Source organism: Bombus terrestris, unplaced genomic scaffold (assembly GCF_910591885.1).
Source record: "Bombus terrestris unplaced genomic scaffold, iyBomTerr1.2, whole genome shotgun sequence".
Lineage (NCBI taxonomy): Eukaryota > Metazoa > Arthropoda > Insecta > Hymenoptera > Apidae > Bombus > Bombus terrestris.
This window is the reverse complement of record NW_025963553.1, coordinates 357,956-385,631: the sequence shown is the minus strand read 5'-3', so window position 1 is coordinate 385,631 and position 27,676 is coordinate 357,956. Positions and strand designations below refer to the sequence as shown.

General features: G+C 37.5%; 1 long non-coding RNA gene across 1 annotated transcript; it reads left to right on the top strand.

Annotated features, from left to right (window-relative positions):
- The first annotated feature begins 580 nt into the window (after positions 1-580).
- On the top strand, positions 581-7,333 carry LOC125387080. Its single transcript, XR_007227642.1, has 3 exons — positions 581-2,885; positions 5,225-5,403; positions 7,299-7,333. It is a non-coding gene; the product is annotated as an uncharacterized LOC125387080 (long non-coding RNA).
- The last annotated feature ends 20,343 nt before the right edge of the window (positions 7,334-27,676 follow it).

Sequence of the window (27,676 nt, the reverse complement as noted above, 5' to 3'; positions counted from 1 at the left end):
CTAATAGTTTCTTGTTGTCTGTAGTTAGTTCTCGTCATCGCTATGTATTCCATCAACCACGTAAAATTTAACATATAGGATTTTATTCTTTTTTATTCTTTCTGTAGAAAGATTCTTTAAGTAATATGAATTTAAGTAACTATCTTATGATACAATAAAGTGGAAAAACGATTATTTTACGTAACGTAATTTTTTAAAGAACTTTGAATTTAAAGGATTCACAGATAGATATCTTAAACGTAATTAAACCCTCCATATCGTAACAAATTAAAAGAAATTGCGCAAGAAAGTACAAATACATTTAATGCATAAAACATATATTTAAAATCCAAATGTAGGCGTTGACGCGTGCGTGCTACATGTTCGAAACATTCGTTACATCCGCGATAAAATTTGTAACGACGAAGAAGCTTAACATATGGTGTGCTTCAAGACGACAGCAAAAAGTGTTGGCGGATTTTTCGAAATTTCTTCCATTCTTAATAAAAATATATTGTATAAATATAGTAGGATTTTTCAAATTTAAATAGTTATAATGATTTGAAACTTTACAATCGTACGGTTCTGTTTTATCCTTTGAATATAACTGTCATTTTCATATCTCCTTTTAACTAAACTAAATATTTAGAAATCCTATAATTTGTACACTTCTATTTGTGAATAAGATCGATGAAATTAAAGCGTAACTATGCTTTCAATAATGGCTTCGATGTATTGCTCACCATTATGGCGGATTAACGTCTCTAAGTGATCGACCTTAATCACTAAATGGCAGCCGCGATTCAGTGGTAGAGCCTTACACATGACGGACGTTGCAAGCGCTTCTAAGACGTCTATTGTGAAACGTTTCCAATAGCATCGGTTACGACGACGGTGAAATCCGAATAGAAATATATATCGCGTATCGCTTCAGCCTGACATGTCTTAAAATAGAATCACAATTTTTCGTTCTTTAAAAAAACAAAAAAAGTCTATAAAAATTATATGCAAATAAAATAGATAAATGGATAAATGGTTGTACAAATTTATAAAACAGATATTACAAATATACGTAAATAAATTATACATTTATAAATTGTTTGTTTAAATATCTGTTTGTTTAAATAAATAAAAGGGATATTTACGACTTACAATGAACGTAGTCCTATTTTTAGTTTTAAACAAAGCAAAAACGGATAACAACTTTTTAAAATGTAAAACTCAACGCAACAGTGGTTTTTTTTAATTAATCAATAACGTTCAAAGTTAATTAATTTAGAGTGGTTTGTACATTTTGTATGCTCGCCGTATTTTAACGTTTGATGTGTAACGTTTGATGTAGTACTTGATGCCCGAAAAATCGAAAAATAATTAAATTTGATCGTTTCGTCGAATTTACAAGTGTGTATATTCGTGTGAAATCCTATGTGCTTGTGTATGCTGATGTGAAAGGCGGTAATATATTTTTCTTTTTTCGATTATTGTTGTCAACTTTTGTGTGGAATAAATCAATTCCGTGAATAGAAGTGCAATCAATACAGCTTACTATGAAATGATAGCACAACAACAGTACATATCGCCATTGACGTCAGCTTCACAAAATTTCTCGAATATCGAGGTTGTCCATTTGGGTTAAGAATTTATTTCCACAAATATTGCCACAAGCACGAATATCTTATGGAAATCCACTGTATTTCCACTGTAATTTTTAATAATCAGATTCCATATCGTATGCTACGATTCGAGGAAAATCCGCAGCTAATTATTATCTTTGCTGCCTTTAAATACCATAAATAGTCGTCCGTAAATTTTAAAAGATTTTCTGTGCCATACTTATATTGTGTATTTTAGTCTTAAGGTGCGGGTCGTGTTCAATTAATTGAAAGTGATGAAACTGTAATGGGTCACGATAGTCAAATATTAAAAATGGTCTCGTTGGCTACATTTAAAATCTTTACGAGATATATATGCATAGTACGTTGCTACTAGCAACGGGTAGCGATGAGCAATAGAGAACAGTAGCTTCCTTATCTCGTCGTGATTATGTACATACCAGTAATGCACAGTACTCGTACTGAATATCTTACAACATCTACATAGATTTTCAGATTTGTTTCGAATATTACCAGCATAACCATGATAGTAGAATTCTGTTACAGTATTAATTCTATAGTGCCGTTATGCATAATACAGCCCTAAAATGTTTCTACAAATATACGAATATTTTCGTCAGCTACTATATTCCAACCATGGCTTATTATGAAAGGAAATATATAACGAAATTACTTGTTTTTTTTTTTAGACTAAATTAGTTTAATTTGAATAATTTTAGTAATTGTGTAGGATCGAACAACAACTTATCATTAGCTTCACTCGAGACTTGATTGCACGTAGCAACGTAATTGCGTTGGAACTGAGGGTAGAAAACAATGTCAACCGTTAGACGCGTCTGTCTGGCGAATGTGTAACGCGTGAATAATAGATGGCGGCAATCACGTGAACCCTACTTATAGCTGTTTCGGCTTATATCGTAGCATTCAACCTAGGGTATAACGATAAGGATCATTAAAAGTTCAAAGAAGTTCGGCTGATCAGCCTCATTTTGTTCCATTTTTTAATCAAGCGATGAATCGTCAAATTGTACAGATTTCGATGGTTATCACAGTTCTCTGGGAATTTTAAAGCGCGGTTCGTCGAATTTAGTCGGATTGGCTACAGACTCTTTTACGAGCAGCTTGAAACTCGATCTAGTTTCGAGAAAATGAAAAATTCGTTTTATCTCTTTGTTTCCCTGTTCCTTCCTTCCTCTTTTCTTTGCTTTTTACATTGCGTTAAGACCGGCTAAATAATATTGATTGCCATGGACGTTGGCTGGTTTAAAATCACTGACATCGACGATAACAAAAGTAAGTTTGATGATCATTTATCTGAGCCGGTGTTATTCGACTTGAGCTCTGCACATTTGTTAATATTATTCTAGTAGGGATGAGATACTACAAATTTTAAATAACTTTGATTAAAATTATATTATAAAAATTATATTACATTAACGTTTAGAAGTCAATAAAGTGGAAAGAATTACGCGAGATAATGTAAATATAAATTATATTACAAGGAAACTAGGTAATTAATTAATAGGAAACTAGCTAGGTAATTTGAAACATTCTGGCTAAAATTGCATTCTTTCAAAGTTAGGACGTACAGTATTTACAATGTAGATTAAGTATCAAATAATCAAATACTTAAGAAAATTCATGTTATCATTCTTTAGTAAACGTTTTCAGGTAATAGCCTTCTGCAAAAGCTGCTTTACGTTACGTTAACGTATTCATTATTAATATTAATCATATTGTTCTTATCTCCTAGGGGCATAACAATCCATTTTTATATTGTGTTAAAGCTAAATTTCTATTAGATTGTCGCAAAATTTTCTTTCGTTTTATAAAGAAATGATAGATACACAACATTTTTTCTTTTATGTTATTTTATATTAAATTGGAGAAAGGTGGATCGCACATAATTCAATAAAATAATATAAAGCAAAAAATATCGTACATCTATCATTTCTTTATAAAACGAAAGAAACATTTCGAACAACCTAATATTTCTCTCCAACGACACTTCTACGATGTTAAAATATTTGATAAAAATATTTGATAAAAATATTAAGAAATTCTAATATTGATTTAAACGTATCGATTTATTTACTTTTCGCTGCCAGAAATTGTTAATTATGATTTCCACTTAAAAGCGTATTTCATATTATGAGGATAAATGATCAAATTCATCTCTAATATACACGTTAGAGAGTCATTTATAGCTGCAATCCTGTTTACCGCTCATATTCCTGGAACTCGATAATTCACTAGGCGATTGCTCTAACCGTGCAGAATACATCCATAAATAATTAATCGCTATTAATGTTCCATCGACTTTTGAAAATCCCTGATGTGATCTATTTCACTTAATGAGAATACGTGTAAAGTGAGGTTATTGCTTGATTATCTTTAGTCGAATAAATCGAGTGATTCAAATTATAATGCGGAAGAAAGTCAAAACTATGTATATTATTTTTTTCAATTTTTATGTATCATTTGACGGAAGGAAATTTGGTAAGTAAGGTTCACCTTTTTTGATGTCAATGATTTTGAGATATGTTATTAAGCTCCAAATTCTAAGCAATCTTCTATATATATATATATATATATAACATACGTTTAATAGCCAAAGTTCAACTACCAAGTATACGCAAAGCTTTTATTTTCAATTTATGCGATACCACTATGTTTCATGAATTTATTTGCTAACGGTATTGAAACAAATAACAAGCAGAGGACGAACTATCCGTGAACTGTTTTGCCAACGAGTACGCTTCCAATATTTTCTGTTTGAGAAAACACACTTGTTGCTGTTGCAACTCCAAATATTTTTACAGCCGATGCTTTTGCCATGAATCATCGGCTAACATGTAAAATAGAGAAAAGCCATAGTTGATTGTAATGGAAATTTAGAAAACCTGAAATTCGATATAGAAGGGAAAAATAAAGGAAAGGAAGGGAGAGATAATTGGAAGCTTGGGGCCAGGTTTAATTCACTGAAACCGGGCTGCTTGTGTCATCACGAAACAGAATTGCCAGTACGTCATTTCTGTGCTCCCGTCCTCGTAAAAACGGTTTCACTCGTTAAGAAAAAACGAATAGGCGGTGAAGAGAGAAAAAAGCAGACAGAGAGCGCTTTTAAAAAGCTGACGAAGCGTGCGTTGCCACAACGAGACACACGGTGCTATTTGTCGTTTTAAATTGCGCCGCAACTTGTTTTTGAGATCTTTGCTAGAGACATGTGAAAACACGTTGGAAGTATATTTCTTGTTTTTGTGGAATTTAGCTGGAAAATGAAAAATAACGTAAAACATGTACTTACGACTTACAGAGTAATCGAATGTATACACTATAATAACCAACGATTTAAGGCTTTAAAAGATCGAAAGAAAAGAAAAGAAAAGAAGAAAGATAATATGTTGTGGCAGTCTAACTCGATCTAAGGAAATAGAGAGGGAGGGGGGGGGGGGCAAAGCTTGTTAATCTGGAAAGAATACAAGCATCAATTTCAAGCACTTATAGGGAATCAAGCGGGCTTGTTAAGGTCGTAAGTTGGACAATTATCTCGTGTTAGGTTCAATCAGCTTAGTCTTACACAAAATTGATCCAATCATGTGAAAACAAATGTATTCTGATTTTTGTCGCAGATATTTCTGGTCTACGCACTCCAGTGCCCGCACAACTTATATTAAAACACCTGATTTTCCCATTCTACAGCAACAAATTTCCTGATCCTTTACAACCATGAAGGACTTGTATGCGAAAATACTTGCCACGATCATCTGTTTGCAGACTATTTTCGTCACTATCTTCCCGTTAGGGGCTGGTAAGTTGATACTGATTAATTATACCATCGAAATTCTATATAATGGCTACGAAAAATATTTGCATCATTACCCTCATTTCCTAACGAAGCGCGTTTTTTTACCAAGTTTTATATTTCATTTCATAGTATCAAATCCCTGTAGTTACACGAAAGTATTAAATGATAGGAAATTTGATATACACGAATTTAATTAATTAATAAGTTAGTCGATATACAGCCATTATTATTTCATGTGAAATATTACAACGTCAAAAACTTAACGTTCTTGTACGTACAGTATTAATCACAAATTGTAAGAATGTTTACTGATAAGCAAAATAGATAATATGGAAAACGCAGACCTATGGAAAGAGAATTCCTGACATTAGACAGGAATACGCGATTGCACGAAATATTTTATGGTATGTCTAACATGGAGAATATATGCGGCGAAGTACGAAAAATTCATCCTGAGATATGTATACGACCTACGCGGTACGGGACGTGTTATAAATGGTTTCCGCCACTCAGCCGTATTTGAATTTGTGAACACGATCGAACAAATGACGCGACAATTATTAATTGCCGTCTCTGCCTTAGTAACGATTCGCGTTGGAACGAGGTCGAATCGTTCCGATTCCACGCGCGATTAACAAATAATTACAGTGGACATCAATTACTTGGATGACCTTCGTCATTTCAGCTTAAAACGATTAATTTGATCAAACCAAGCAATTATTTCAATTAATACAATCTGCACTTTAAATTCGCACGTCTTGTGTATACACACCGGGCCAGAGAAAAGTTTTCATTCGTTCGAGTAGAACCTTCGTAGTCCTTGAGGACGCGTGTCGCTTCTCGTGCACCTAAAGTTTCGCTCAAATTAACCGTTTTATTTGAATTCGATCGAGTGAAAACCTCTTTGTCACCGTGAGTTTGTTACTTAATTGATACTCTTAGATGCCCTTTGCTTTCAATCTCTTACATCCATTCTTAATTAGTCAAGTCGTTTGACTTTTGACAAGTATTTTGAAACCATTTTACTAACACGAACCTACTTTTTTACTTGAGATTATCCGCTATTTTTATTCAAATGTATATGTACGTATATACACTTTTGAATTTTAAACGAACCTTCTGTTATACCTATATCCTTTAAGCGCCGTTTTAAGTTTCAAGAGACTTTAACTCGGATAGCTCGACTTGGAGTTCTAACGTATACTGTGAAGCACACTTGCGAAGTAAAACAGCAAACACGATATAAAAACTTTTTCCCCATGTAAGAAATCGAATAACCTATTTCAACGGTGCTTTAATCTCATCGATGAAGCATCGATGCAACGAAGAAGCATCGTGATAGCCGCAATGCGGATCCGTTGAACAAAAATTTCCTGGTACGGTCGTTTTCGTAATGTTATTAACCGTTTTAGTGTCGGATGTTTCAAGACTCCGTATCGGTTTGTGCTATGCAGCGCGATAGCGCTTCGTTTATTTATTTGCCAGGAGTACCGATCGACGCGATCGCGCTGCCCTTTTTCATCCTGTTTTTTTCATCGAAATATACCGTTCGACGTGCTCGCGCTTCATTTATGCTCTGCGTTTCGTTTGCGTGATAACATTCTATAATGCAGGATTTGGTTTTCCGATTCAAGAGGTAATTTTTTATATTGGTTTTTTTTTTTTTATTTGGTTTATGATCATTTGAAAAACAAGTAATTACGAGAGGAAACTCTGATATGACTCGCGACGAGCACGCTTGAGCGCGTTGCGAATTAATGATCGTGACCATACATCGTGGCACAATTTACCACGGCACGCGAATAGAGCGATCACGCTGCGTGGCGTTAAAACGGTTAGCGTAACTGCGCGTACGATTGTCGAGTGGCAAAGATATTGACGCTGGTAATCGTTTTCAGCGGCTTTAGGAAAACACTGTACTGATCTCGAAGGAAAAGTTGTCTCGCATGGAATGATGTATGTGCCGGGACCTTCGATTTGCAGTCAATGCTTCTGTTACCATTCGGAGCCAAAATGGTGCCAGGCTATCTTCTGTTCACCTCCTTTTGTAAGTATATGCTCATTCTAAGAGCAACCAGCTTAACACAACCATGAGAAACTAAAGTACACCGTTAACGCTTGCATGCTGGTCGTTAAAACACATGCTGCGCGAATAGGGTACACAGCGATTCATTTAACTCGCCTTGAATTAGTTTTAGGAAGACAAACATGGACAGGGATAATTTTTGTCACGAGCCGTTCAATTTATTCGTTCATTAGAACGAATTAATTTACACCTGCTGAGATCGCGATTGATGTGACAAATTCGAAATCTTGTTCCATATAAATATTTTTAAACAAGCACGTCGTAAGCTTTGTATATTTTTTAATCGCAACGAAACTGTTCAGAGAAATGCTGAAATTATTAATTAGAAAAGGAGATTTCTACGCATCGTTGTAAAAGTGTCAGGGAAAATATTCGTGAAACAGTTACGTTGTTACAGGTTCTACAAGAAGAAATATTGAAAATCACGTTCCACTTATTCAGTTGCACGTGTAAAAGGTATCTTGCGTTCGCGCAAAAAATCTCTGAAGGATACATGCTTTATAATAATTGGAGTGTCGAAGTTGTTACGCGGATCGGCGTACACGTACCTTTTAATGAAACTAGGTTACTCATTCGTTATTCGTTCCTAATTTTCAGCTTCACGATTTTTACGCAATAAAATTTTATACACCTGTTCGGTTTATAAATGATTCAATTCAAATTTAACAGAATTAAAGTTGAAATAATCATTTGTGCTTCATTAAAAGGTTATTTCAGCATCTCGTTTTAATATTTTTATTGGTAATATTTTGTTAATCGTTATATTTAAATGGAGTTTTTCAAAGGAGAGACATTTTAAGGTAGGAAATGGACATACATTTATAATAAGAATTCAGAAGAAAGAATATTTCATACAGAAAGAATTATTCCGTATGTATAAATAACTACGCTATGAATTTTATATGTATCGGATATTCCTTCTGGTTAATGTATCTGATGTTTTTTTCACGCGAGGTAGCGTATATTTGCATCTATATGTCTCTTCGTTTCTCAGTAGTAAAACTTAGCATTCATGCGGCTGATAAGTAGTTACGCATTGACAACGAGAAACATAAAATGAGTAAGAAGCATGAGACATTCTATAAGAAAAATAAAGTTGTTTTTATCTTTCATTGCATATTCGTCAGAATATTGTTAATAAATATTTAAGTTAAGATTTCAGTTGAAATAAATACATAGGATTAGACATTTATTTATATATGTATCTATGAACGCATTTGACATAAAATTTTGATAACGACTAAAATTATATATTCTGATATTAAATTAATTTAATGAGAATAAAAAACTAATTTTTTTAAACAAGATTTTGTATAAAGTTATATTTATTAGGAAAAGTTCGTTCATCCCTTTATAATATCATAGGATTAGACTCATAGCTGTGTAAATCATTTCATGGAATAGTATATGTGTGCGTGTGTGTTCTAAGTTTTTATCATAAAAATGCTAAATGTACTAGGAGACGTTTTTAAAAATTCATAAATTTTTCTTCATCAAACATATCAATCGTTATATTGAAAAGTTAATTATCTTTTATTTGTTTCGAGCTGCACATTGATTGAGACATTCGTGTTGGTTATAATTGCGAATTTAACGCAGTTAAACGAAGTTGTTTGAATCCCTTGCGAGCATGTAAATATATCGTCGAATTAATAGGTCAATTACTTGAGGTTGGAATTGAAAGAAAGGGAAAGGTGGAGGAGAAGTCTTGCGTTTGAATGCGGGACACTTTTAAAGCCCACAGTTCGCTGAAATTGCCAGAGAATTCAATTAAATGGCAAATTAAACCATTGAACTGAATCTGTTTCCAATCGCGAGCTTAGAAGTTCTATCCTTTGAATTTTTATATCAGTCAACTTTCTTTTTGTACGTACGGTAACGAATATAATTCATGAATTAATGAAGTATGTAATTGGATGAAAGTTCTTCTTCCTGGATTCAGTATAGACTAAGAAAAATTATATAATAACGAAATTATCAACTTAAAATTGATAGAGTGTATAGCTTTTTTTTTTTTTTTTTTTTTTTTTTTTTTTGCGTGAGGAGGGGAAAATGCTGTTACGCATACCCAGTGATGCGGATCACTGGGTTATGTGGGACTCGGGCGGATGTTGTTGCCATACCCACTAAAAACCCCTCCTCCTTTTTCCTTTGCTTTGAGGACAGACAACCCCGGTAAAACCTGTCGGCAGTCATCAGGTTGTCCTTTCATGCCCCGTTGTATCTTCTTCTTCGGGCAGTTATTCTGTATATTCTGTATTGCTCTCGTCATCTTCTCAGCTAGTTCGGAATACTGGGCTGATCTCCTTCTGTGGTTCTTTGTTGTCTTGTATCTCTGCCTTCACTGCTCCGAGTAGTTGTTGTTGCTCTCGTTCTCCTCCTTGCCTCCTTCAAGGCCTTCGTTGTCACCCTCCTGTGAGACATGACGGTCTTGCGAAATTGCCTGAATTTATCCCAGCTCTCGTTCTTGGCGGTCACCGTGGCGATCAGATTGTCCACGTCTATCTTCTCGCCAAGAGCGTTCTCCAGCTCAATCCTTCTGTCCGTTCACTTCGGGCACGTGAAGAGGGCGTGCTCTGCATCGTCGTTAGGGTCTCCACAGTCGAGACAGTTGCTGTCGCTGCTCTTGCCAATCCTCTTTCTATAGACACCAAAACTCCTGTAGAGGTGGCCGTGTGTGCGTTATATATTTATTGGACGTGCGTGATAGTTGTAGTAGTTGGGCCTGGTCCGCTGTAATTGTCACTGGGGGCTGTAGATGTCGCTGCCGTCGTCCGACACTAGTTAGTGTCGAGTGGTGGTATTTGGCTTGTCGAGTGCCGCCACACTCCCATACCCGGTTAACAGCTGCATGGTGTGATGATCGATGTCCATCTTCTTTTTTGTAAATAGCAGCGCACTCGGTATTAATTTCCTTGCGCCTCCAGTTCCTCCATTTCCCTGCGCTTTCAGCTCGTTGCCGTCATCCGCGCCGATCCTGGTCTTATGGATCTTGTTCCTCTCGTAAGTCTCTCCGAGCATCTTTATCTTTATGTAGATCGGGAGATTCCCGGTCAACGCGCAAAGTGCCGCGTGGGAGATGGTACGGTATGCCGTCGTTGTTATGCACAGGGCCGTTCGTTGTGCCCGTTTCAGCTTCTTCCTGTTCTTATCGGTATTCGCTAAGCTAATTCTTCTTTCTGAACCCATACTGCCTCCGATGGAACGGGTCCGTTCCGATGCATCTCTCGATGATCTTCTTAAAGCATTTTTCCCAGATCTTGCTCATGGCTGGGAGTATGCTTATCGGCCGGTACGCGATCCTTTCCCGGCTTCCTTAGCAGTATTACTCTGGCCGTCTTCCAGCAGTCTGGTTCCAGCTTGCTTCCAGCTCCTGCTTCCAGCAGTCCAGGAGTCTTCCATCGACTCCTGCAGCCTTCTTGGTGTTCATTCTTCCGGCGGCATCGACGACATCGCCTTCGCCGATGACGACGCTGAAGCTGATGCCTTCTTCTTCTTCGGTCTCTGCCTCTTCGCGGCCCTCGTAATGGGAGGGTCCGTGTCCCATGGTGAATAGCCTCTGTAGGACTGCTTCCACCATGTCGATCGGCATGTCGTTGGTTGGTTTCTTGCTTTTGCATCTCTTCATGACTGTGCGATAGGGTTTGCCTTCTTGCTTTTCTGTATGGATGGAAACGCGTTCGAAAAGTAGAACGGAGTAATTAGCGATGCACGATCCCAGGCTGGTGAATATTTTTCCATCGGGAGAAGTCAGGTCGAGCGATACAAGATTTATATGCTCGTTCTGCCAGTTATTTCAACGTCTGTTACGCGATAGAAAATGAACATAAATGAATAATAAATGTATTACAGCCATAAAGATTGCTTGATGTACGCCACCGTTTTTCCCCTATTTCTCCGATACAATTTTCCTTCTTTTTTTTTCTTTGCGAAACACTTTACTAATCGCGAGAAATTGTATTGCCGCCTGGTACGTATTCGAATTATCCTCAATTATTCTCGGTTGTTTCCGTTTCCTTTGGATTTACATAAGTACTCGTTTGATGTACGTGCAGAGTGAGATAATAACTATTAACAGCTATAAAATAAGAAGCGAAAATACGTTGAAACTCGATTTCTAGATTCGCGAGACTTTGCAGAGCTTCGAAACTCTCGTGTTTCAAACCTAATAAAAAGTTGTAGAGGGAGAATTACATTGCGAGATCTGTTAAGGAAAATCGTATCGTTGTAATAGGATTATTTCAGCGAGGGAAATTCCGTGTTGCGTGTAACGCGTTGCAAAGCCATGAGCTTTCTTTCGGGTTAATATACATAATCGCCTTATCGAACTTTCCATCTCACACGTGAATTTTGCATTTCAATCTTCTTACTTGCAGTCCAGTCCAGTTCAGTTTAGTGTGACTAAGCTAAATGTTTTATAGAGAGACGTACAACTCTATGAAGGGGAGATCAATAAATTGGGTTATCTTTAAATCACTGACAATTATTTCATCGACACGATTTCACCGGCAGCGAATTCACCGGCAATGTCTATCAAAGTTTATTTACCGATACACCGAGTGAAATCACCACAATCATTTCACCAATATTCTCCTTTGTCGATAATTATCATGCTTGCCACTACATGTTATCGTTGATTATATGTCTTTATTTACACATTCGTTTACGCGCATAACGAGATAAACGAAGAAACGAAAATGATATGTTGTCATGATGTATTGTTAAATTACTAATTAACACGAGTTATATATCTACCTACATGAAAGCTTCTAAATATCAATTATAATTCATGAAAGCACACAAGCTATTTTGCTATACACAAATAGAATTATAAGGAAATGTTACGTGCTAATGATTTAACGAAATCTATTCCTCTGTACATTTGACATTTCTGTATTATTACTTGTGTACTTTCTGCTCTTGTTTACGTCATCGGAAGTAAAAATACGTTAAGCGAATCAGCTGATCTATTTGAGCGATTCAATGGCTCGGTCTTCTCTTATGCGACTACCAAGTAGAAGATAAGTTCTTCTAGATAAGTTATATAACATTTTATAACATCCAAATTAACTATTTTTTTTCTTTTTCTTTTTCTTTTTCTTTTTTTTTTTACCTGGGGGAAATCCGCTCGGACACGAAGCCACTTCTTAAGTGGCGTGGTAGTGAACATCCAAATTAACTGGGGCACTAATTAGCTGAAGCTTCTAGTCAAACCAGGTATCAGTCTTTGTACGCAAAGGCATTCATTACAATCGTTTAAAGTTTGAAGAAACACCGTTACAAATTCGTGATATAAGAGAAAGCGATTCAAAACTCGGATTCATTTGTTGGAACGACGCCGTGGGCAAAAGTACATAATGGAAAACTTTCTTCCAAGACCAATTGATAGCGCTGACGTAATTAAAATGTGACGATATTGCCAGCGACGTTTCTCCAAATAGACGACTAACTTATTTACGAATTGCCGTAACACGATTGCCGCTGGTAATACGGTTAGTAATCACTTTATTGAATTTTCGCTTGACGTGACATCGTCGAGTTCCTAGAGAGATTCTTCTCCCTTGTAAAACTATGTTTCTGCAACGACTGTATTTGTTGAATTGCCGTTCGTGAACAAGTCCTTCTCTTTATTACGTGTAATAGATTCTTCTTTTTAAGTTTTAAATTACATTGGTAATTTTCTATAATTTATTACTCGAATATGGTAATTTTTTCTTAAAAAGTTTGCTTTTTCTACAATTATTTTACTACAAAACCCATCAAAAACATGATGTATGTATGTATATATACTCTCAAATATTATCGGTTTATTCTCAAGCTATAGTTCAATTTCGGAAATTGCCAATTAAAATCATTAAAAAAAAAAAAAAAAAAAAACACACACACACACACACAGAAAGTTCGTTAAAATATGCGATTTTCCAATCAAGATATAGAATTTATTCGAGTAATATAGATTACAGTAGCGATGGTGACGGCAACGATGAATGGACTGATTCTTCGTGCGAAAATAAATTGGAAGCGCAGAACGATGCATTGTTTCAGGGAATATCGATTTTCAAGCATGGTTTTAAAGTACGTGTGCGCGTGACTAGATTTGTTAATTAATGCCGCTCCCAGATTTTCAATATATAAATGTGACACCTACATATCTTTAAGCTTAAAACAATTGGACTAACAATTTCGTTAAATTTAAATCAATATTTATCTTTTTAAACGCAACAATATTTTTAATGACAACTTCACGTGTAAATCGAGTACATACATATTCGATCGTTCTTGAAAACCTGATTCTCTGCGAAGAGAAAAAATCCTTGAATAAAGATTTGATCTACGTTTTATATGCTACGTTTTACATCCACCTCTTTTCAGATATACCTCTCTATTTAAAATCATAGATCGTCACACTCTATAGGTATTTCCTTGAAAAGATTAAAGTCGTTCTGTATAAAAGCCAATTCAAAGGGGAAGGAAATTCTGTGAAAAATTCTTTCAGATTTGCCTATGTTTGAGCTCGAATCAAAGCAATCCTGTATAATAGGATAGGATGATAGGATGATTCTGTATTATTCCTTGTGTACTTTCTGTTCCTGTTATTTACAATAGGATGATTATGCGTTTAACTTCTCATAGAATCTCTCTGATTCCGTATGATATCATCAATGTTTTTGAAATATGTTATTGATGTCGTAACGTCAACCGTTTCCATTGCAAATTCAATTTTGAATCGCAATTTCCATGTTTGCGTGGCAAAAGCGTAAAATCGATAACGCACGCAAACATGTCTTCTTTGCTAATGGCGTACTATAAATATAAATATTTGAATAAATATTGCGAATTTCATATTGCTAAAAGATTTATACTATTTGTTCGTAAATAATCGTCGGATCTATATTTAAGTTGAAACTGCTGATGAAATTTTGTTTCATAGCACAAATTATTCTTCCCGAAATGTACGTTTAGTGTTATAATATATTTGACCAATGGTTCTCAAATACTAGTTTTGCAAAGGCAATGGTTGAATTGGAGCAATTCTTTTTTCTTTCATTCTTTGAATGACCTGGATTTTCGAGTAGTCTAGTGACGATTGATCCGTACAATTAATCGATTTCTTTTTATTACAGAGCTGCAAGAAATTCCGCATTGGACGCCGATGTTGCGAGTTCCAGTGCGTGGATGAGGTTGACACAGGCTATTGGTTTGGATCTGATGTGGTTATTGTGAATCGTTCATCTAAACTTGAAAAACATAGTGTATTATGGATGCTGAGTTTAGTGATAGTAATTGTAGTATTTTAATTTCTCAATAAAGATTCCGATGGCGCTGTGGACAAAATTCGTAGCTTATAAACATCAACGATTAGTTTCAGCCATCGGGAAAAGAAGTAGTGTATGTATGTAGTGTGTTAACGAAGTAGTAAAACGTAGTGTAAAGAAAGTAGTGTAAAAGTAAAGTAGTGTAAAAGAATCCTTTGTTCCGTGGTATATATAGGCAAAAACGAATGGTAGACCGCAGCATAATAGTTTCCAACCATCCACAATTGTTCTATTTCCTCACTCGACGTCTTTCATGTTCATTCATGTAGGAAAAAGTATGTTATCGTTTAATAATAAGCTTTTGAGCGTTTAATAACATCTCGTCGAGTAGAAATTCCACACGAAGCAGTGAGAAAAATAATATTTGAAGAAGATCTATGTTCTCAGCTTCGTCGTGTGCCAGAACTTTGTAGGATAGATTGCGATGAAAATTTTATACTTGTAAGTTAAGAAAATTGGAACGAAAATTCACGTTGTCTGCAAGATATCTTGTTTTTGGATAGAAATAGTTACTTTACTAACAACATTCTCAATATTAAAGATATCAACATCTTAGATTTAATGAAAGCCGCTGGAATACGCCAGATATTTCATATCTGACTTAAACATGTACAGTGACGAGCGAAAAAAGTAAACACATAAATGTAAAAGACTAATTTTTCAAGTGATCGGTAAAGATTAGGTAACAGTACTACAATAACTACAAGTTATTATTAACGAAATGTAATAGTTAATTTTCATTAACATTAATAATGTACAAAACATTTTACAAAAATGGACATCTCAAACCATGTTTACAGTTTTGCACATTAATTATACTCGTCGAATCAAGGTTTCAACATAGTATTTCGTCCACTAGTACTACTTCACGTTTATTATATCCAATAGAATTAACTACTATTTAGGTAAATTATTTTGTGGAATGCTCTTCAAATAACAATGCTCTTTTCTCATTATACCTTCGACATTCGCTTTTTACGTAAAATTAACGGGCTGTGTTTACACTTTTGCTTGTCACTGCATATCAAGGAAGATTGAAATATAAAGTAGTTCGCACAAAAAAGTAGATATTAGTATTGATGTTATTGTATTCCATATTTGACCTTAAAATATGAATAAAATCTAATCAGTCTAAGTATTAATGAAATTTCAAACATTTTTTCTAAAAGAACGCAACTCTCCTTTCTAATGAGCACTATATGATGCAATAGAAAAACAATTTGACACTGAAAATTGTGGTCAAGATCAATTTTGCGCTACACTTATTTAACCAATTTTCATCAAATCGAAGGTGTAGAATGGCTTGAAAAAAAAACCGCGATAAATACTTTTTTGACACTTTGTACAAAGGTGTATATCAATGTGTATATCTATACACATACTCTGTATGTGCATATCCGTGGAATATATATCCGTTTTTCGAAGCAAAATGTTATCTACCTGTTCAAAAGGGCAAAGCAAAAACACTACATAGAGGGTTTGTTACTGTTGACACTCTGTATTTCCGTGCGCAAAGTATCCAACCAGATATCGAGGAACAGCTTTCAGGGAACGAGATCGAATGTTTATTGAACATACCTATTTGATCGAATATATTTAGCAGCGGACTCAATTTTAATTACAATTTTAATTACATTAAACATTTTGCTCATTGATGACCTTACCTTAATTTTTTTCTCCTTCCTCACTTTCATCTCCTATGCGAGTGACACAGCAAGATTGATAGTAATAAGCGATTTCATTAAAACACAATCTCCTTTTCCATTTGATGAACACGATACGAGACGAGGGAATGATTTAGGAACACGACTTTCGAGCGGTTTCAACAACTATTAAGTTTCATTTATAGCAACAAACACTGCCAAAAACGTAATTAATAAGATTCGCGTAGGTGCCGTAGATGACGTAGATGAAAAAACGTAGACCAACGTAATAAACGTAAATGACGAAATTATGTATTAATTTATTTTAACGCGTTAAAATTACGCTAATGACAGTTGCTCCGTTCTATTTGTTCATATATTTAAGCCCTATATGCAACAAAGTGAATGTAGCATCTGCAAGCGTGTTAATTGGACAACGACGAATTTCGTTTCGCAAATACGGACACGTGAAACATTTTGAAGTTACGCGGACGCGAGAGTAATTCGTTCCCTTAAATTGCTCAATTTCCATTTCTTTCGCCATGTATATTCGAGTACTGCATTTGAATTGCAGAGCAGTCGGAAGTAACGGCGCACGTCGTTGATATATCGACAGGAACATGAATTCTTTTTTCATACGATGAATACTTTTTTCATCGACTTGTTAAACCGAATCAAGTTTTCAAATCCAATCATTTAATTTCATCGTTTTACATCGAACGTTTCAATCTTTTTTCTTTTAAATACCTTACCTATATTTCATCTCGTTGAATATTCCATATTTTTAATGCTACTACCACTTATTGGTAATTACAAATATGTAATTATCGTTCTAAAGTTAGAAATTCGAAATAACATTCGTCAGTATATGATTCTACGTTTTATATAGAGTAGTAAAAATGATACAATGAGTTTCGTTAAATAACCAATAAAAATTTTTGTTCCTTTTTCTTTTTCTTTATTCTTTTTTCTTTTCTTTTCTTTTTTTTTCTTTCTTTCTTTTTTTTTTTTTTTTTTTTTTGGTTTTATGTATCCAAGATCGAGAATAAACTATGTGCACGTTTCTTGTATTCGTTTCTTGTATTTTTATGAGGAATTCAGTCTTTTTACGCCACAAGAGTCTCAACGTTTTCGTTTTCACGCCTACGTTACGCTCGTTAAACACGTTGCAACAAGACCATGAATAAGGATAACAGCTTTAATGTTTTCACATGTGTCAATTTATTATTTTAGACCTTAAATATTTTATTTATAAAATCTTTATTTAAACAAGTTACCATTGTCGCTACAATAAATCAATGAATGAAATCAGTTTAAATTTAAAATATCATTTCATAATTTCTCGTCACTTGTATCTAAAAACAACAAAAAAACGGTGTACCCACATCGTGCGTAGACGGGAAATTAGAACAGTGGAGCTTAATTGAAACACTGATCATATTCCGCGATTGTAAAACAATAATAGAAAATCGTGTTTCTTTTGAAGGGTATGAAATTGTCAGGAGATTATGCCATTAATGAAATTGGAAACTGGCTGGTCAAAGGGATTAAACTCAATTAAACCGAACTGTGTTATATTGTACAAAGGCTAGAGAACTGCTACCAAATATCTGCTGGTTTAAAGGTGTCCCTTATAAATTCTAATTATATTTCAAATTCAATCTCCTAGTAATAAGTAAATTAATATTTTACCTAAAATCTGTGATATAGATAACAAAAATAAATTCTTTACATTATTCGTTAGTTTGCAATATAATTAGAATATTATCTTTATTTTCTGCTGTCTTTGTTATTCTTAAAAGATAAACTGCTTATTTACAAATTTAACACCGCATATGCTATTAATAAATCATTTTATATTTAATTTTGCAACCTTCAGTCATTGTTAAAACTTGTTGACAATACTGTCGGTTAATAGAAATTTCTAAAATCCCCTTGTTTCTACTCGATTAGAGGGTATATTGCAGAAACTATGTTAGCTACAGTGTTAGCTACAAATCATCTGTGTCACTCCGTTAAACTTATACACAATAGTATTGTTTCTTGTTTTCATTTAAAATAAAATATGTTATTGTAGGAATGAAGCAGAATGTTCAAATAATTGAAACAACTTTTTGTCCTATAATTAGTGCCTTTCATTTTAAAAATTAAAAAATTTTTAATCAACGATATTTGGAAGTTTCGATCTAAAATGACCAGGAATTGAAACGGAAAATATTTTGATGCCAATAAATACGTATTATTCACACATAAAACAAATATGAAAACAAACATCGATGTATATGAATGAATTTTGAAATGGGGAGGAATTATATGATTATACCCATTCTCTGTTGCGTTTAATTGTTTCAATCGATGTCTCATGAGAATTTTCATCGAATTCTTTAGAGATCCTGGCTGTAAGGTCTTTTTAAAATTATAAGAACAGATTCAAACTATAACATTTGAAAACTTGTGGTTACAAAACTTACTTGTTTCTCATAATTATTTAAATGAATCTATTCGGTATTTTGAGTGACCGTCCCTTTATGGCTCGGACGACACCTCTCCTTCCTTTGGGAAATTCCGAATTATCTGTCCTCCCCGAGCTGCAAACCTGATGACTTAGACAGTAGGGAAAAACATCAGGGAAAACCTCTGACTAGAAAAGTACGATAGACGAACAAAATTTAACGGCTGATGGGGAGTATCAACAACATACAAGGACAATCATCAACAAAGTGTCGTACCGTGCGGGTGAAATACTGGAGTTTCAATAAGATCTTATAACCATCGAGTTCAGAACATCAACAAACTTTGTTTGCATAAAGCAAGTGTATACAAAGTGTCAAATTACACTAACACCCGATCTATTAAATCCGTTCCACCTTGAGCGTTAATTCATTCAAGGTTCGTGGTATCGATCGATCGGTCGGACGTGCCCGGTGGCTCTTTAGTCGATGATTTGTAACAGAATCCTTGCATTAACACAGATTCTCAGAACACACAACTTCACCCAGCAGATATCGATTACAGTCAGTTGTCACTAACAATGCTTTTATCAACAATTTCTTTACCTGTTGATCCTCTGGAAGTTTTAACTATATATATTCTCTAGGAACAGTAGGATTTTAATGATATAACTTTACTAATGAGATCTTAATGTCATAAACGGTATCGAAACTTCTTAATTAATGTCGTTATCGAAGAAGAGACTCGTAATCTTCTCAAACGAAGAGCACTTGATGTTTACAAGTAGAACTCGATATCTTAGTTTCTTAAAATGTGTTTCTGTGTTTACTTTCTAAATGTAAACTTTATTCAAAACGAGCCGTTCATTCGTTACAGGCCGTTAATAAAATTGCACTTTGCACAAAGGAATTGCCGTTAATAATTTAAGATTCTCTGCTCGTCGTACAGGGTATATATCGTAATTATTCACGACGATCGTAACGTTTAAGTCCAATTCGAGCTTAAAATCCCACGTGAGCTATACTACCACAATAGCCTGAATTTCTATTTGTTCGTTTACTGCCTGTTCGTACTCGGAGCATCCGTTGTAAATTACAGCAAAATCTTCTAATGTGTTCCAGAATATGTCTTCATGGAATTTTAATAATTTATTAAATCTATAGATAACAAATGTAAAACTTATTAATTTATAATTAATATAAAATAAGAGAGCACGAAACTTCCTATTTTATGGACATATTAAACATTTGTAAAAAATTCTGTATCATTAGTATCACTTTAATTACATTAAAGGATATAATCCCATAAAGCCGTGACCCCTGAAAGAATCGATGTTCACGCGTGACAAATTGGCGTCGTATGAAAGTTCCGGTATGAACGTTACTAGAGCTGATACCAGCTAGGGGCACAGGTATATGTTCTGGGCTCATTATATATTTATAAAGGGCTGCCGATTCAACGAGTGGTCCGGGTAAATTTAAATTGTAAATAGACAGAGATTTCAAGTAAAAGCCTGGATAAGAGCGGATATGGTATGAGAGTCTGTGGTGGAAAGAGGAACAGGCTGCTTTTATTTGTAAAGTTTGAATTTCCTCGATATCGAAGGTGTTTAAGCCGCAAGTGTGTTTCATGTTAATCGTTCGTGTTAATTCATTCGAGACCGAGATTTTATTGTAATACGATTCCTGGGTGTCAGTACGATCTGAATGTTTTGTTAGAATGATACTGTGCTTTTCTCTCTCTGGAATATCCTTTTCATATTTTAATTTTAAATCGATGACAATCGATTAAATTTTATGCCTCATGTTTTTAAAATATAAAATTATATACTATGTTATACTATAATGTATTATGTACAGTTATATATATTATGCCTACTGATTGATATGAATTTCTTTCGGTCTCGAATGCGTTAAAACGGAGCGCAAAGAAGTCGAAATTACTTATTGTAATTGGTAAAACATCGTGAAAGGCAGACAGATACAAGAAAGAAGTTAAACTATAAATTATATTTGCGACATTGTTATGTTTTTGCTTTCTTTAAGCCTTTCATCAAGACAGCCGATCTATAAATATTAATCGACCAATTTCTCTAAGCTTGTAACTTCAAATTAATGTTTATATATATGTCGGATGCACGTCAGGATTGTGGGTGGGGGTGTTCGGTGTATCTTCGTTGGAATTAGTCATAGGTGCGGTGTAACAATGGTTGAGTTTATTGACACAAATTAGAGAGATTTGCAGCGTCGACAGATAATCGCAAGGTTTCGATATTCGCGGTACTATGACAATGGTCTCGGCTCCGGCAACGTTTCCGCGGTCAACGGATACTGGACTTTACCCTTCGTTTGCGTCTAAGTTACACTATATGTTAGAGCACGGGGCAATTATTTCGTATACGAAAGACAGGTCGATTACTGATGAGATCGCACTAGAGAGAGTCTCTCCGTCGCGGTGATGCTGTCGAAGAAAACTATGATGGGTGTGCCTAAGGGCACGAGATCATCGGATTCGCGGAGAGAAGTCTTCGCTCGAAGGGTGAGGGAAATTGACGTTGCTGTTAATTGGTCAATTTCCATGTTGGTGGTTAGAGAAAGATATTAGCTGTCCTTGGGGAAAGTTGCTAGCGAGAAGCGTCGTTCGTGGAAGGATAGATTTCTCTTATCTTCCCGTAGTTGGGGCACGTGCCATTTGTCTATTTGAGAGACTTTGTGTAATTGAAATTTAATATTCGTAGCGGGTCCTCGCCCAGCTAAACATATACTGTGAAGATGCGTTGGCATCTGGCAATCGTCTTACCCGAAGGACAAAGTCTGCGTGTGGCGAGCCACGGGACAGAAATCGTTGAAATGTTTACCGTCGTGCCCCGTCCCAAGTATTTCTTTTAAGGAGAGCTATAGAATTACTTCATGCCTTTGTTAGACAAAACGTTCATCCCTTGACCGCGACTACGTTCGGCGACCGGTTGTCACCTCGAGCCCGAGCTCACTATCATAAATTTCGAATAAGTACAGTCGGATCGAATTACAACAGTTTCTTAGTGCGGCTATGATGAAATCTGGGTTACAGCGCTAAAGGGGTCCTCCCACCGCTCCAAAGGGGAGGCTCCGGTGTTCTTTCATCTCCGACACGGCCATTCTGACTATCACACGTCCTCGGGTGGATCTAAAATATTGAGTTTTCCTAATGTTAAACTTGATATAACTAGTATTTTGTTCCTTTATAGTTTAGCTAAATTATATTGTACTAGTTTCTTTATGGCTTAACTAACTGTCCAAATAGGTCAAGGGCCCAGGTTAACAACAGAAATTTCGATCGGACGTTCAATGATAAAGTAGGGAAGAAAAAAAACACAAAAGTCAGTAGCATTATGATTGGTATTCAAAGCGCCAGTTGCATTTTGTGAGTTACCAGTCAGACCGTAATGACATGACAGATCATTTTCGATTTCGTACACGGACGAGTCTCAGTTTGTTGGATCATATTACCGCACTGGGCGTGTGTGGAGACACTGAGTGCGGGTGCATTGACGTAATAGGTGTGTATGAAGACACTGAATGCGAGTGCAGTGTATGGAGACACTGAACACGAGTGCATTGATGTAATAGGCGTGTATGGAGACACTGAATGCTAGTGTGTGGTCACACTAGGCTTATGTGGAAATATCGAATGCTAGTGTGTGGTCGCACTAGGCTTGTGTGGAAATATCGAATGCTAGTGTGTGGTCGCACTAGGCTTGTGTGCTAGTGTATGGTAACACTAGGCTTGTGTGCTAGTGTATGGTAACACTAGGCTTGTGTGCTAGTGTATGGTAACACTAGGCTTGTGTGTGGAAACACTATGTTACATGTCATAGTCATAGTGTTAATGATCCTCTGAGATCGGTGTAGTCATATCGTCATTGTCACTGCCATTGTCATCACTACAGACGTCCAACTCAGCAGGAACGCAACTATTCGGCATTTTTCTTAATCTGTCATGACTGTATTTATACGATCGTTTGCCATCTAATGTCTTTAAAGTATATCTATCCCCTTCCAAAATCTCTGCTATTACGAATGGACCCTTGAATTTTGGCTCTAGCTTGGTTTGGTTTCTTTCCTCGATTTTGCGCAATACGAAATCACCGACATTAAACCTAACCATTTTAGCTTTGGTGTTATCGAATCTTTCTTTGTCGTGTTTGGCGCTACTTGCTATATTTTTTGTCGCCTGTTGTCTTACATCGGAGATATCTATTTCTCTTTCTTCAACGCTATCAGGTAGTAACAAGTCGTACGGTCTTGCTGTCCTACCGATTAGTAGTTCCAGTGGGCTCGCTTTAGTCACGCGGTTGGTGGTGCAATTCAGGGCCAATTGTATCTCCCCAATCGCGTCTTGCCATGATCGACCGGTCGTCTCTACTACCGTGAACATATTTTTCAACGTACTCATAACACGCTCTACCTGCCCGTTGGCTCTACTAGCACCGGTCGCTATCAAGTGGACTTTAATTTGTTTGTTTTCACAGAACTCCTGAAATTCCTTGCCCGTAAAACATCTACCCTGATCTGCTATTATCCGGCAGGGACTGCCGAATAAAAATATAGCGGACTTGAGAGCTTCGATGGTGTTAAAGGAGTTTATCTTACGGGTATGATGTAAGTGTACAAACTTCGTGAAAGCATCGACCAAAACAATGACATATTCCTTGGAATCCTTTTTACCGCTTAGCTTGCCCGTTATGTCCATGTGGACCGTATGCCAAGGTATGCTGGTCTTAGGTATAGGATGTAGCTCGGCCTGGATCTTACCCGAGCTTGCCTTCGAAACTCTACAGGCATGACAGTTCTCTACGAATTTGCGAACGTACTTCGCCATTCCTTCGAACCAGTAATACTCGTACAGCTTCTCGAGCGTCTTATCCCAACCCAAGTGCATAATCGACTGATGCACATGGTTGATAACGGACCATCTAAAGCCTCTCGGGACAATGGGCAAGCAGAGGGTTCTACCCCTCCGCTGCACTTTGCGATAGAGGATACCTGAGCGCAACTCATAGGTATTCGCGATATCTTCCGCGAGCTCGTCGTTTCGTAGTTTGCGGGTAGTTTCTATAATTTGCGGGTCGCGACGCTGTTCGGCCAGTAGCCAGTCTTCCGATATTTCGGCCAAGTTAATTTCTTTCTCCACAATTTTGTCAATTTTACGGTGGCCTAAGTCTACGGGATTTCGCGAGAAGAAATCTACGTGGGACATCCTCTTCCCTTCTCGGTACATAATGTCGAAGGTGAAAGTCTGCAAGTAAGCCCACCACCTGTGGACTCTGTCGTTCAAATGCGCTTTGTTACTTGACGCTTTCAGCGAATTGCAATCCGTAACAACAAGAAATTCTCGTCCATGTAGGTAGTGACGGAAATGCTTGATGGCGTTTACGACTGCTAACGTTTCTAGTTCGTAGGAATGATATCTAGATTCCGCGGGGGTAGTTCTTTTGCTGTAGTACTCGATTACTCTATTTTTACCTTCGACTTTATGCATCAAGATCGCTCCGTAGCCCTCCGAGCTGGCGTCGGTATGTAGCTCAATTGGGTAATTAGGGTCGAATATCATTAGTACCGGCGCGTCGGTCAGGACGGAAACTACCTGTTGTCTGATTTTCTCGTGCCTATCTGACCATGTTATGTTTTTGCTACCTGAGGTGAGCGCATACAGGGGTTTCATCATCTGCGAGAATTTAGGGACGAACCTACGGAAATACGAAGCTAACCCAATGAATTGTCTGAGCTGAGTGACGGTCGTTGGCGCGGGTAAGGAACTTAAGGCGTGTATTTTACCCGGGTTGGGGCGAACTTCTCCGTTATGGATTATATATCCCAAGTAAAGTACCGTTGTTTTCAGAAAAGAGCATTTCGCGAAGTTGAACGAAAATCCGGCTTTCACAAGAGTATCTAGTACGGTGTTCAACCTTTCTAGAGCTTGATCTATCGAGTCGGCAATAACTAAGACGTCATCTAAATAAACGACGACGTAAGAATACGCAAGGTCGCCTAAGGCGTTAAAGATGGCCCTCTGAAAAACGGACGGTGCATTTTTCAATCCGAACGGCATCGTTACATACTCATATTGTCCGTCGGGTGTAACGAACGCGGTATACTCCGTTGAATTGGGATGTATGGGGATTTGGTGGAACCCGCTGGCCATATCCAGGCTAATGAAGTATTTCGCGTTCTGCAATCTCGCAATTTGGTCAGCGATAAGGGGTAGGGGATACCGATCCGCAACCGTATTTTTATTTAGCGCTCGGAAGTCTACGCACAGTCTATCCGAGCCGTCCTTCTTCTTCACGAGCAACATAGGACTTGCGAACGGTGACTTACTAGGTCTTATAATGTTTGCTTTAATTAGTTCGCTAATTCTCTCCCGCACGGTTTTCCGCTCTTCCTCGCTAAGTCTGTAAGGACTTCTTTGGACGGTGACGTTAGGGTCGATTAGTCGTATCTCTAGCTGGCCCGTAGTTACACGAGTACGTGGGAAACCCGTGATGAATGAGTTTTTAAACCTTTCGAGAATGGAAATTAACCGGCCCTTATCGTTACCAAGTACCTCGGTGTCTACTTCACCGAGATCGATCTCGTTTTCGACGGTCCTATTACAGGCGTTAACTATTTTCGTTTTGCAAATGTTGAGACTGTCGCGCGTAATATGTACATCGAAGCCTTGGCTCAAAATTTCGCGACCAATCATGATATCGTATTTTAAGTGGCTATCGGGGAGGACGTGAAAAGTTATCTCGAGCGCAAAACCGTTGATGCATACGGTGGACAAAATCTGCGACGTACTCTTAACGCATGTATTCCCTATCCCTCGCATTACTACTACGTCGGCCGTTCGTATGCCGGGAAATTTCGGGGCAACGGACTCCTTAATCAACGAGCATTCGGCCCCAGAATCGAAACAAAATGGGAACGACTCACCCTGGAGGCTTAATTTACCGGTTGGGGCCTCCACCACGCAGAATTCGACTCGACGTTCCTGGCCGTTGCTGTCTCCTCTCTCTTTCCGCAGCGGGCAACCAGAGGCGATGTGTCCTTCCGCTTGACACTTGAAGCAAACCGGCTTGGACGATGTAGCTTGTCGGCCTCCTTCTGGACGTCGTATCTTCCGTTTCTCGGTCCGCACCTTCTTGCGGCACTCCGCCACTTCATGCCCAAAGGCACCGCAGTAGAGGCACTTGTTCCGGGGGTCGGACAGCTTGTGTCGTTTGGTTTCGGGGCTAGATGGTGTATTGCTTGTCGCCGGCCTCTTCTCGTGAGCGAAGACTCTTATTTCGTTTAAAAATTGGTCCTTGGTCTTGATATCCTTCTCGAGTGCCACTCGTTCGATACGCCGGTCGACTGACTTCACTCGATAAAAGGCGATAGCATTGAATAATTCCGGCAAGGTTATATGTTGCCACTTCATCTCTATGAGGGAACGGACGCGAGCGGCGAAAGCCGCCGTGTTTTCGCCCTTCTGTGGTTGTTCGTTAAGTATCTTCATTAGTGTCGAGGTTGCTGTATCCTTACCACCAAAACGCGTCGTAAAAAGTTCCGTAAACGCTGGCCAAGTGAGGCCTTCGTCGAACACTCCCTGCGAAAACCAATTTGCTGCGGAACCCTTCAGAGCACTGCTCAAAGCGGTGGCTAGCGAACGGTCTTGTAGGGGGTGGTCCTTCATAATCAGACCAGCAGTGGTACACCATGCGACTGGATCGGCGCCCGGGATGTCGGGGTTAAAGTCCGGTAGCACAGTTTTGGTAGGTTCCGCACTCGGCTTCAAATTCAGCTCCTCCACTAGGCCACGCAAAATGGCCCTCATTCCGTTCACCGTCATAACCGTTCCGAATCCCACTTCTGATGTCGGATGCACGTCAGGATTGTGGGTGGGGGTGTTCGGTGTATCTTCGTTGGAATTAGCCATAGGTGCGGTGTAACAATGGTTGAGTTTATTGACACAAATTAGAGAGATTTGCAGCGTCGACAGATAATCGCAAGGTTTCGATATTCGCGGTACTATGACAATGGTCTCGGCTCCGGCAACGTTTCCGCGGTCAACGGATACTGGACTTTACCCTTCGTTTGCGTCTAAGTTACACTATATGTTAGAGCACGGGGCAATTATTTCGTATACGAAAGACAGGTCGATTACTGATGAGATCGCACTAGAGAGAGTCTCTCCGTCGCGGTGATGCTGTCGAAGAAAACTATGATGGGTGTGCCTAAGGGCACGAGATCATCGGATTCGCGGAGAGAAGTCTTCGCTCGAAGGGTGAGGGAAATTGACGTTGCTGTTAATTGGTCAATTTCCATGTTGGTGGTTAGAGAAAGATATTAGCTGTCCTTGGGGAAAGTTGCTAGCGAGAAGCGTCGTTCGTGGAAGGATAGATTTCTCTTATCTTCCCGTAGTTGGGGCACGTGCCATTTGTCTATTTGAGAGACTTTGTGTAATTGAAATTTAATATTCGTAGCGGGTCCTCGCCCAGCTAAACATATACTGTGAAGATGCGTTGGCATCTGGCAATCGTCTTACCCGAAGGACAAAGTCTGCGTGTGGCGAGCCACGGGACAGAAATCGTTGAAATGTTTACCGTCGTGCCCCGTCCCAAGTATTTCTTTTAAGGAGAGCTATAGAATTACTTCATGCCTTTGTTAGACAAAACGTTCATCCCTTGACCGCGACTACGTTCGGCGACCGGTTGTCACCTCGAGCCCGAGCTCACTATCATAAATTTCGAATAAGTACAGTCGGATCGAATTACA